General features: G+C 47.9%; 2 protein-coding genes across 14 annotated transcripts in view; one reads left to right on the top strand and one right to left on the bottom strand.

Moving 5' to 3' along the window:
- Positions 1–11,215, bottom strand: part of STRBP (spermatid perinuclear RNA binding protein) — a 74,288-nt gene extending 63,073 nt beyond the window's left edge. For 8 of the 12 annotated variants that reach the window (XR_009489093.1, XR_009489094.1, XM_059865480.1 and 5 more), the window contains exon 1: positions 10,771–10,896. The gene's annotated coding sequence lies outside the window, so the exon portion shown is untranslated. Of the gene's footprint in view, positions 1–10,770; positions 10,898–11,193 lie in introns of those variants that run through there. The other 4 variants (XM_059865474.1, XM_059865473.1, XM_059865470.1 and 1 more) reach the window with 2 other exon arrangements.
- Positions 11,216–11,581: 366 nt separating this feature from the next.
- The window catches only part of CRB2 (crumbs cell polarity complex component 2), a 54,055-nt gene continuing 53,253 nt past the window's right edge, over positions 11,582–12,383 (top strand). For both annotated transcript variants that reach the window (XM_059864832.1, XM_059864831.1), the window contains exon 1: positions 11,582–11,984. The gene's annotated coding sequence lies outside the window, so the exon portion shown is untranslated. The remainder of the gene's footprint in view (positions 11,985–12,383) is intronic.

Raw genomic sequence — 12,383 nt, 5'->3', positions numbered from 1 at the left:
AAGTGACTTGCCCAGGGCCACAGTAACTCAGTGGTAGCACTTGGAACAGGGTAAGTTTTTCATTTACAATACACACCAAGCATGGAGCATCCTCTTCCCTTTCTAGCTCTCCACCTCCTTAGGCTTCATTAGTTTAATTTGAACAGACACTGCATTCCTGACTGCTTTTGTAATTCAGTCTCTCTTGCAGGATCATGGGTTCCTCACAGGTCAGCTTGGCAAACTGGCCCAGGAAACGCTTGACAACAATTACCTGTCCATCCATGAGAGTCAAATTAGCAATTCAATATCTGAATATGGTATGAATAAACCCAGGAACCTAATTCACAATGTGTCCTACTTTCAGGCATCAATTTTTTTGAGCACTGTGCTCTTTTGAAAGTCAAGCTGACAAGGACTCAGGAACCTTGTGTCTTTTCCAAAAGAGACCAGTGGAGCCCCTCTTTTATCAGGTAGCAGGACACACACAGTCTGTTCTCAGGAAGAACAGAAGCCAAAAACCAAGAACACTTCAGAACACTGGAGGGACCTGAGCCATTGTGCAAGACAAGGGGAAGCTTTGCAGGCAGCTCCTCAGCACTCTGCACACCACATTCTGGCACATCGTTGGCTTTGAAGAAAGGACCCAAAGGCTCTCTTTGCCACTGGCTTTTTCTAAAGCTCCAACTGACAGAGGAGCAGGCTGTGGAGGAGAAGGGAGTTTCTTCTTCTTCTCTCTTAACAAAACAACAAAATAACCCGTCAAAACCCAGCTTTCACATTAGATACTAAGTGACCATCTAAAACACCCAAAATCAGATGTAAAGGATGGAGAGGGTCTGAGAGAATCTCTCTTACAAACCAGGAAAACCATTGGGAACCCCCAGATGAACAGGAGTGCATGGCTTCCCCTGCCTGCACCCAAACCACATCCCTCAACCAAGACCCCTTTGGACTGCTCCACATTGAGCTCCAGCCATCCAACAGCAGTTTATAACTCCTGTGAGTTCTTTCAGGATGGCTGCTTTGATCTTTTCACTAGATATTTCAAACTGTTAGAATATTATCAGCTACATCGATCACCTAGTCCAAGTGTAACAAGAGGAGCACAAATAATGAAAGCAGAGCAAGGGAAAGAAAGGAGAGGGGAAGTACAGTAAATCCTGAACTCCTCAGCTCTCTGCCAAAATTCAGTCTTCTATAGACTGTGCATGAGACTTGCTACTGTGCTGTGTGATGAGGGCAAATAGAACTCATTGAGACAAGGTGCACCTGCTAAAACTGGCACTAAAACCAGGCAGCCACTGCAAATCAGTGGTGCCCAGCACCAGCAGAAAGCAAGTCTTTGTTCTTCTGGCACAAGAGGACTCCTTTACTGCGAGTACCACACACAGATCAAACATTCATAAGCAAGAGAAAAGCTAGCCAAGGGATTTGTATTAAAATAAAGATTGCAGGTCACAGTTGAAAGAAACAGGGAACGTACCAGTGAGTCCCATGGCCAGCCAAGCTCTCCCCGAGCAGTCCTTCCTCTGAAGGAGAGCTGCAAGGAGACAGCCTGAGCCAACAGTTTCTACAGCAACTGCAGAAGCACCAGTTCAATGATATTCAAACCCTGCAGTAACTGCAGAAGCATCCGTAAATGGATACTCCAGAAGAAATATCTGACAGTTCTCCTGGACTCTCTCTGCCTCCCTGGGCAATCCACTGATCCCAGTCAGCTCAGTTCAAGTGTGGAGTTGCCCATTGCTCTGCAAATGCTTCTGAATCCTCTTTACCCTTAACAGTCTTTCAGCACACTTGCTCCCCTTCAAAACGTCATGGAACAGCCACCAGAGAAAGTTCTCTAGACACAGTGCTGGAAGGATGAGTGTCCTCATCCTGCAAGGGAGAGACCAATGCATCCATGTGTGGTGCTGCTGCAGTTCCTCACAGAGGGTGGAATGCTGTTATGACAGTGGCACTGGGCTGCTGCTGCTCCACTAAAAGAACACTTGGAAGCATCTCAAGGGGAACCAAAACAAAGGCCAGTTACCACCCAACTGCACAGAAGGAGCAGATCCATTTATAACGTGGCTATTTTAACACTAATGTAGAAACCATATGAAGGAACACAGAATATTTCACCTGTACACTTAGTAAGTTCTAAGAACTGGAATTTACTGAAGGATGTTTAGGGCAGGACATCTCTTATTCCCCTTCTAAGAATCTGCTGTAATAAATCACAGCACCTCAGCAGGCACAGCTTCATCATTTCCATATTGCAGGAGGTTTTCCATAAGTCTGCAGTGTTACTTTGGATCACACTGAAACTTGGCAAGAAGCTCAGGCTCCTGACCCACAGCAAAAAAGTTAAACAAAATTGCTTGTTTGTTTTTAAAAGGGTCAGGAGGTTTCCAGTTTCAGGCTCCTCAGTGTTCGGGGTGGAAGGGAACAGTATCTACAGTCACAGCTCAGGGACATTCAGTATTCAACCCCTCTGCAAAGAATGGGCTTGATCAGAGACCTGTCAAAGATGCACTTTGTAAGCTGCTCTCTTCTGTTAATTTATTACATAAGGCCACATCCACAAAACCAGGTTTTTGGTCAAGAGATCACTACTTATATAGTACTGACTCCCAACTACCTGCTTTAAAAAATATCCTGAGCTAACAAAAGGAAAATTACTGAATTCTCTGAAAGATAAAGCAGACCATATGAATATATTCAGTGTAAAAGACAATCTCATTCCCACACTAATGGTAGGAGAAAAGAAGCATGAAAGCAGAAATATTTTGGTTTTATCTTCATGCCTTTTATCATGATTTATCCAAACAACACCATCACTGTGACTGTGACAGTTGTTATTTCTAAAATATGAAGAACTATGAAATCTTAAGTGGAAAAGCATCTTATAAGTTGCTAAAGTATAAGCATGCAAAGATGACTTCTGGATCAAATTTATTCCTTAGCAGGCCAGTTTTGAAGGAATAAAGACTGCCGTTCCAGACAACCATCTTTTAACACAAATTAAAATTTTTGAAGTTATTTATTTAGCAACTATGAACAGTGTCAGGTTCCACAAAATTTGCTAAGACTGAAAATTCAACCAAATTTTTAAAATTGTTAAAAACCCCCAGCTACAGGAGGTTCTTATGTGCCTCCAAGGTGGGAGTCATGATTCTTTTCTCTTACACAAATTTAGACAACTGTGTTCTCTCTTCAGCCTTCTGGCCATCTGTAGAGATGAGGAGGTGTGTACAGATGTGGGCTCAGAGCAGAACAAGCTACTTCTCTGAGCTCATATTTTTGGCAGTCACCAATTTCACCCTCACCCACCAGAAGCAAAGAAGTTATCAGTTTTGTCTCCCCGCCCTTTTCCAGTATTTGCCTTTCTTCCTGGCTTTTCTAGAACACTTGTCACCATATTTACCAGAGTACATTTATTACTGGTTTTAAAATAACAGTTTTTATGAGACAGGAAAACATTTCAGATCTTTATAGAGGGAACTTCAGACACGAAGAAATGAAATTGTGTGGTAAGTCCGTGGCAGAACCTGAAAAGGGGCCAAATGCTGCCCTAATCAATACTTGCAGGTTAATTGCCAGACATTCTTCACTGGAACACAGTGTTGCTCAGTGCCTGCTGGTGAAGAGTTTTACCCATTTCCAGTTTTGGAAGCAGTGCTCCCAGTTCTCCTACGCCCCCTCCCCGTGTACCACACAGTGCAGTTCAGCCCCGGTGATGCTCTTTAAGGTCACCCAAATGGCACAGCTGAGCACTTGAAAGGAACAGATTAAGTCTCTGCATGATTGAAGACTTGGAGAGCATGACTGGGTAACCAAAGAAGCCCTAATCTATTTGCCAAGTCCAATTACCTAGCCATCAAATCAAGAGATCATGAAGCATTAGGACACGGAATAACTGCTCACCAAACAGTTTTAGCTCTCTGAAAAGATGACACTCACGGAGAGCCTATGACATGGAAAAGGCATCCTTCAAAGCAGAGGTGGGGAGAAATCAGTTCTTGGACATTTATGTTTTCCCCTTCTGTTGAGCTATACCAGCTGTCAGTAAAGGGGAAGAGACTGGGATTGGAAGAGCAGTCCAGTCAGAGAGCAGGAATCCAAATGTTCTGAGTCTCTGTGCCCGTTTCATTCAAATCCCATCAAGTATCCTACTTACAGACCCATGTTTGTTCCATCATACCACAGCCCTCAGCTTTCCAGTGGCTGTGCCTGTTCTCCAGTACTTCACTCCCTGGAGTCACAGGCTGTACACCTACAGCTTCCCCTTCTACTCCAGAGGCTTTTCCATCAAAGCAAATCCCCCCATGTCAGACATACAGCAATCAGGCAGATTCTCACATCAGACATACAGCAATCAGGCAGAGCAGAGAAGGAAAAGTAGAAGAGCATCAGGAGTGTCACAGAGCAAACTCAGCCCCCATACCTGGAGAAAAAGAACAAGTTTCCATATGCAAAGAGCTGCCCCTTTCAGCACAGCTGTTACCAAAAATAGGAATAAATTACAAATCTATCTCCTTGTCTTCATACTGGAAAATGCCTGTCTTCAGCCAGCCCAAGCATCAGTCACACCTGTCAGAACATCACAGCTTCCTCAGCTGGGAAAACCAGCCACACAGGTTGGGCCACTGCCACCACGGCCAGGGAATGAACACCACAGAAATGGCTGCTCTGTGCACTCAGCTTCCAGACTGATCAAACCTTAGCACACGTTAGCACTTCCACATCACTGCTGTGATTTGTTTTATGGCCAGAAACACCTTCCAGCCCAGTCCCACAGACCTTCCCTACACAAGGTGCCACCATTGCACCCTTGATGATCATGTTCCTACTCTGTCAGAAACACAGCACCAGCTGACTGCCATGGGGCAGCTAACTCAAATGCTTTTTATTTTCTTTGTTAACACAAGTTGCAGTTTGTTTGTTGAATGGATCTATTCATACTCTCCTGTCACGGAGTCTCCATGTCATGTGTTTGGTCCAACTGGTCGGTGTCTTGCTAAGCAGGCTGTAAAATGACCTTGTCAATCAAACACCTTTACTCAGGTATACACCAGCTGGCAATTTTAAAACATCACCTATTTCAACAATGGCAACTAAAATCAATGGAGTGCAGCTTGTTTCCTTGCTGAATTTTGTACAGTTTCTTTAGTGAGCAAGATACCACGTTTATGATTTCATGTTAGTTCATGTTATGAGGAAAGATACCATGTTTATGGAGAGGGTTAAATTAGGACCCATGCTTTGGCTGCTACAGCCATTAAAAAAAAAAAAGAAAAAAGAAGAAAAAAAAAAAGCAGCCCTGCAACAAATGAGAAAAACTGTATGCCTCCTTCAAGATCAACCATGACTTACCCAGTCCTGTTATGCGACCCATCCCCTGCAAAATATAGACTAAAAAAGATGCATTAATTTCACAACATCAGTGGAACTATGGTCAACAATTTTTTGGCAAAATCTTGCTGGAAGGAATCAGCTGCTGTGTGCCCAAAAAACCCCTGCCACAGCCTCAGGCCTCCTCAGCCTCTCGGGGGAGAGTTTTGCCAAAGCTCATTTCTGGAAGCACAAAGCAGCTGCACAGAGGTGGTGGGGCTGGGCTTCCCACACACCCGAGGGCTGTGCTGGCCTTTCCACAAGGCAGAGCCTGCCAGCTGAGAGCTGGGATTAGGGAACATTTGGTTTAGGGTCATCAGCAGCTGAGCCCAATAGCTCCAGAGGAACATTCCCCCATGGAACATCCCCGTGTCTCAGGAACACTAAAGGCTCTTGAGGGCCCAACACTTTAAGACGCTGTGCCAACACTCCAATCTGCTGTGCTGCAAGTAAAACAAGAAATGTGTTCAAAGTGTCTTCCCCCACAAGAATCAGAGGAAAAAGAGAAAAGTACAAGGCCCTAAACTCAGCCTGCCCTTTTCTGCTCCTGCCAGGGGGCAATTTCTATGGGGCAACACCTGTTTCTCACCACTGAGTTCATTTACTGCCAAGGCACATGCCAAAGTCTGCTTTAAAATCTAAATGAATTCTGGTTCATAAGATTTCTTCAAGTTTGTGACATCTCACAGCTACCCACGAGTAAGAGTGTTTTTCCCAACCAGATACTCAAACATAAAATTTTTCAATAAAGACAATTTAAACTAAATGCACAAAAGGAACAAGAAACAGCAAAATTTAATTTACTGGCATAGCCATACACACCCCAATTTTATTTTCTTTTTAGGCATACAATTAAGGGTAATTTAATTCCCCTGTGTAGGCATTACATGAAAGAGAAACATTATTGTAAGAAGAGCTCAGTACTGTTGGTACACAAACCTTACGACAGATAAATTAGACCTTAGAAAAACAGCATATAATTTACATTTTGTTATGTCAATCACCAGGAGCATCTTAGGGCTCTGAAATAGCACACCAAACCACAACATAAGGGAACTAATGTAAATCATCTCATGTGGCAGGATCACTCAAGTTTCCACAATCCAAAAGATCCCTAAAATGGATTTCATAAGATTATTCCTCTTCAACATCCACTTACACCTCTAAGTTACCAAGAGGTTCTGACAATATTTTACTACAGAAGAGTTACAAAGTTTTGCACAGTTATAGAAAAATCAGCGACATAGGACCACAAGGGCATGGAGTTTAATTAATCTCTGGTCCTTATTACTGGAGAAGCCAAGGGGCAGATTTGCAGGTGGCCCAGAGAAACAGCAGCCTGGCCCAGCTGCACGCAAATCCCAGCCTTGGGTTAGTCCCCAGTTCTTGGGTTCAGCAGCAAAGGAGGGACAGAGCAGCCCAGGGCCGTGCTTTACATACCTTCACAAACAGAACAAATGACATACCCTGATTTTGTTCTGGGGCTTCCCCTGTAGCCAGCACCTCGTCCACATTCTGACAGCACACAGGAAATTAGCAGAAAGGTCAGGATGTGCATTGCACAGCAGAGCTAGGAGCACAACACAACAGACCAACGTGGGGTGGGCTCCAAGAATTCTGTCCCCTCCCATTCCATGATGACTAGAGTAAGAGGACCAGAAACATAAGGTAATTTAGCTACTAAATAAAGTCTAAAAATCCAGAGTGCAAGATGTTTACTCGCTTATATCATTCGTAAGAATAGCTCTACAGGTTTTTTGTTAAGGGACATGAATTGAGGTTATTCAAAGGTAAATAGGAACACTGCCCCTCTGTGAGCTGACACTGACACGAACTGTGACACTGTTTTCTGTCATCAGTGCTCAGTGAAAAACTTGCACATAAGAAGGAAAAACTACACAAGTGCCAAGAACTGCAGAAGTACAACTGGAAAAAATACTGTCTTTGGCCTTGTAGCTTATATTAATTATTGCTTTTAACAAAACATACCAGCAATGCCTTTCAGGTAAGGCTTCTCCTTCCATAAATATCAAGTTCAAAGTTTCTGTTTGTCAAATCACGCCACAATTGCAACAAACACAGTCAAACTATGGTTTCTACAAAAGGGTTTGTATTCTTCTGTTCTTTAAATCTCTTAACAGTTTTTTTCATATTGCTTTAAACAGGAATTTTCCTTTTGATTTCCTCACTGCAGCATATTCAGCAGCAAAGCAATCTTCACTTGCCAATACTGCTGGGCTACAGCAAGTCCAGGACAGCACACCAGCCAAGTGCTCCTCATGTGGCCGTTCAGAAAAGTCTTGGCTCTCCCCAGCCCAGTACAAAGTAAGGCACAGACCCCAAAATGCTGCAGTCTGCTGTTGGCATGGTGAGAGACACCATAAAGCTGAACTCACCAAGAGCTGGAGGTGAGCCCAGAGAGGTGCAGACTGACCCTCTGCATCCTCACCCCCACCCCCAGCACCTCCCTCCCACCTGCCCCGAGCGTCCCCTCAGCCAGCCCAGTCTGTAAATACACAAACTGCCACTGTTCTGCTCTTTCCATAGTGATCCTTGGACACATTGGCCACCTCCAGGTGTATGTACCTCACCCCAGGCCAGGACAGAGTTCCATGCTTTAACAGACACTTCACCAAGCGTGTTCATGGTGGCTTTCCACACACTCAGAAGCTTGTTAACCAGCCAGAGCCTTTCCCACTCCCCCTTTCCAGCCATGGGTATGCTCTTCAAAGAGCTCTATTTACATGCCAAGCTACAAAGCAACGTGGAAAAACTGCAGCTTTTATGATTCTACAGTGAGGTTTTTCACAACATGAAGCAGCTTCTTAGACTACTTTTTTTTACATTTTTTTTTTTATTTCCAAACAAGATTTCACAGTTCAAAAAAAAAAAAAAAAAAAAACCCTCAGTCCACCCACAGGCTTTTGAGGAATATTAACAGAGGGGCTTCAAAATAAGAGAGCTCAGCGACCTTAAGCATTGCATTCTGAATGAACATCCATGGGAAAACTGCATACAAGGCAGAAACAAGAGTCACCAAAACCCACATATCCACCACATTTTAAACTACTTCTCCCATGTTTAGGTCTGTCAGAGCTTGCCTTATGCCATCTTCTGTTGTACCTTTCCAACTGCTTACTGTCTTCTCATTTACTTCTGAGCCTTTGTTTTGGAACCAGCTGTGTCTGAAATTCCTTCTTGGACAAGCCACAAAGCTGGGTTTGGTCACTTCCTCACAACATTGACACCAGTTACGCCTGGGGCTCCCCCAGCCCCCAACACACAGGTATTTCTATGTGGAATCTTTCTCCAGTTCCCCAAGAAATCAAGTCCTAGATTTCCACCTCGTATTTAGCCTGTCAAGCACACAGAGCTAGAACTGGCACTTTATCAGCATCTTCTTTGTGCAGAGATGAAAAACGCTGCCAACAGTTCAGCAGAAACGAGTCTGGATGAACAGCCCGTGCAAAGAAAGCTCTTTATAAAACCAGGACTAACCAAACTCGCAAGACTGAAGATTCTCTTTGAACCACACATGCCAAAGCAGCACTGGGCACCATCAATGATGAGATTCCGAGGAACAGGGCACTGAAAACATTCAACCCTCACTGTTAGCAAACCTACCCTCTCTTCTCCACATCTCCCCCTGCATTCTACACAACATGAAGCAAAGGAAAATGGTTGGAAAGCTCCAGACAGAAGAAAATTATACATGCCAAGAACTTCCAGAGACAAGTCTAACTTCCTAAAAATGATCAGGAATTTAGTAGAAGCTACAGCCAGCTGCAGTCTGCTGACACAGATTTGTCCTTCCTCTCAACACTGGCAGGAAATAACTACAACCCAGCTTGCACACCTTCCATGGAAGAGGTGGGCTCGTTCAATTCTTGGAAAACGCTTTTGCTCTTCAGAGAGAGAACAACGACCTTGAGCAAACACAGGAATACAGCACTGCAACCTCTCCAGAGACACTGCCAGGCCTTCCTTGCTTCCCATTCCAAAAGTTTTGTTCTAAGGCCTCCCCTCCAAGTAGCCAGCACCGCTCCATCCTCCTTCCTTCCTTCCTCTCTGCCACCACGGCTGCTTCCTATAGGTCTCAAAAATGGTTACCACGTCTTTAAAAATCAAAGAAGACTAGACCAAGTTTGCAAATAGTCCTTTCTTCTCCATTCTTTTTAAAGATGTTAAAGTATTCTGCATGAATGGAGGAAATTATTTTAATTTTCTGTCTTTACCCTAGAAGGCCAGGCTTCAAATGTTTGCTAGAACACAAGTATTTTAAGTGAAGTTAAATAGCCCAGCTATTTTAATTAACTTACAGTTTTATAAACATTTTTTGGAACTGGAGAGCTGAAATATGTGATATTCTGCACAATAATGCCCATTTAAATCTTTCTTTGCTTTTTTCATTTAGCCTGCGTTTTCACGACAAAGTACAATAAGACTTTTAAAAACTGTTAACAAACTAGAGGACACGGATACAGAAAATAATTAATTGCAATGTATCTAGGACCCCCCACATTATAAATTTTCTCTTCTGCTATACCCTGTACAGGAGCTGCTTGGAATGCTCAGTCTCTTCTTTCTGTAAATCACAAGGCGGTATTTTCAGAGCCACGTAAATAAATAATAAGACATTTAGCCAGAAAATGCATATTTCCACTTTGACTCAAAACTCAAGTTTTGCTCTACTCAGTGGCAGGCATGTGACTCCCTGGTTATCCCTTCCACGCTCTCACTTCCAGAAGGGATAGTGGGTTAATGATTACAAAATCCAGTGCAAAGCAAATACAGAATGAAAGAGGAGGAAAAACCCAAACAAACCGTGGACCACAACACTGATGAGTGTGCTCGGAGCCAGGAGCCTGCCCGGGGCTCGGAGGGACTCGGCTGCCCCGCGGGGCCGGGGCGCGGAGGGCGTTGTACCGACCGCGCCGGAGCGAACTTCGGGCCGAGCCCGAGCCCCGGCGGGAGCCGCCCAGCCCGCACCTGGCCGGGACCGCCCGGGGACACCGCGCGCAGCGGCCCGGCTGCGCCCGGCCCCGCCGCCACCTGCGCGCCCCGCCGCCAGGTAACGCGCCCCGCCGACAGGTGCGCGCCCCGCGAGCAGGTAACGCGCCCCGCGAGCAGGTAACGCGCCCCGCGGCCGGCGGAGGGGCGGCCGCCCGCGCACGGCGCCGCCGAGCCCCGCACCCCTCCCCGCCGCCCCCGCCCGCGGCCCCGCGGGGCGCGGAGCCCCCCCCGCCCCACCGCGCCCCTCCGCGCGCAGCAGCGCCCCCCACCCCGCGCCGCCCCCCGCGCCGTGTCCTGCCCTTGCCTCCTGCCCGCAGTGCCCGGTGCAGTGGGAGGAGCGGTGCCCCGGGGACGGGCCGCCCGCTGCCCCGACCCCTCCCCGCCGCCCGCCCGCCTCACCCCGCTCGGCGCCGGCCCCGGCGCTGCCCCGCGGCCCCGTCCCGGCTCCGCGGCCCCGTCCGGCTCCTCCGGCTCCGCAGCGCCGAGCGGGGCTGCGCACGTGACCGCGCCCCGCGCCCCCATAGGCTGCGGCTGCCGGGCAACGCGCGCCCGCCCCTTCCCTGCACCTGAGAGCGCCCTACGCCAACTGCGTACGGGGCGCCGCGCCGCCCTGCGCCAGCTCCGTAGCGCCGCGTACCCGGCCGTTTCCTGCAGGCCGGCGCAGCCTTACGGAATCGGCGTATGGCGGCTCGGCCCGCCCTGCTCCCCACCTGCGGCCGCTGCTCCCCGCGCAGCCCGCGCGGTCCCGCCCGCCGCCTAGGGACCGGCGCTGCCGCTCGGAGCGCGCCGGGGCCGCGCGGTGCGGGAGCGGTTGAGCCGCACCTGGAAACGCCGCTTGCGTAGAGCTCCTCCGGGAGGCCGGTGTGTGTTACGGACTCTCCGTAATGTCGTCAGAGCGGGCGCCGCACCTGAGGGCTCCCGCCGCGCTAACGGCGTAGGCGCGAGCGTGCCGGGCGCAGAATGCGCAGCGCTGAGGGCAGGGGCTGGGCAGGTGTGTGAGGGCAGGGCCGGCCCTGCCCCGGCCGCGCTCGGGGCTCCGAAGCGGGTACCGATAATGCGGCGGCACCGGCGCTACAGCGACCCCGGCCCCGGCCGCGCGCGGGAATAGCTCCGGCAGCTCCGGCCCCTCCGGCTGAGGGGGGCGCCGGGCGGGCCCGGGGGCAGCGCTGAGGGGAGGGGGCCGGGGCAGGTGTGCGGCGGGGCCTCGGCCCCTCACGCAGCGCCCGATCTTGGAGGGTTTAACATCCCGCTGCCAAATCCAAAGCAGTGCAGAAAGAGCAGGTTCCCAAACTGAGTTGAGGAATAGGGTTTCCATGTGAGGGGTTGAGCTCCTTGTGGAATCCTCAGTGACTGAGGACAAATGAAGGCACTTTCGTGTTGTGTTTGGGCAGGTTGGGCTGCACGAGCAGTGTGGTGGTCAATGATTTCCATCTTTCTCTTCTAGAGATCAAGACAAATAGGTTTAAGTTAGTTTTCAGCCCCCTGCAATAGTTCTTCCCAATCCCAGAGAAGTGGCTGTTCCAGAGCACATGGGCACTGCAGTGGAGGTGGAGAGAGCTCCCAGAGCTGAGATCATCGCGCTCCAGAGCAGCCCTGATGAGCAGAACCTTTAGGTATGAGAGGAGAGAGAGTTGAGTCTGATGGATTTTCTTCTTTGTATGTGTGTTACATAGAACAGTTACAGAACTTAAAAATCCTTCAGCATTCCGTGTGCTTCAACACTCAAATGGCCAATATAGTCACTTGAGTGCTTCAGAATTTCTTCCAGATTTTCTAGGTTAAGTGCCTTTCTGAACTCAGCTTCTAGCATACATGTGCATGGCAATCATATTTGATATCACTTTTTATACTTTTCAGAACTGATTTTATACAGGCTGTGAAGATGAAAGACTGGGGAGCTCTATTCCAAAATAATCAGTACACAACGTGCTGTGCTGAAGCAGCCCCTGAGGGAACTTTGGCCGAAGATTGTAGGATCAGGAGATTTATGGTGCTAAAGTGAAACAGTAACT

The sequence above is a fragment of the Haemorhous mexicanus genome, chromosome 21 (assembly GCF_027477595.1).
Source record: "Haemorhous mexicanus isolate bHaeMex1 chromosome 21, bHaeMex1.pri, whole genome shotgun sequence".
Taxonomy (NCBI): Eukaryota; Metazoa; Chordata; class Aves; order Passeriformes; family Fringillidae; genus Haemorhous; species Haemorhous mexicanus.
This window is presented reverse-complemented; position numbering and strand designations above follow the sequence as displayed.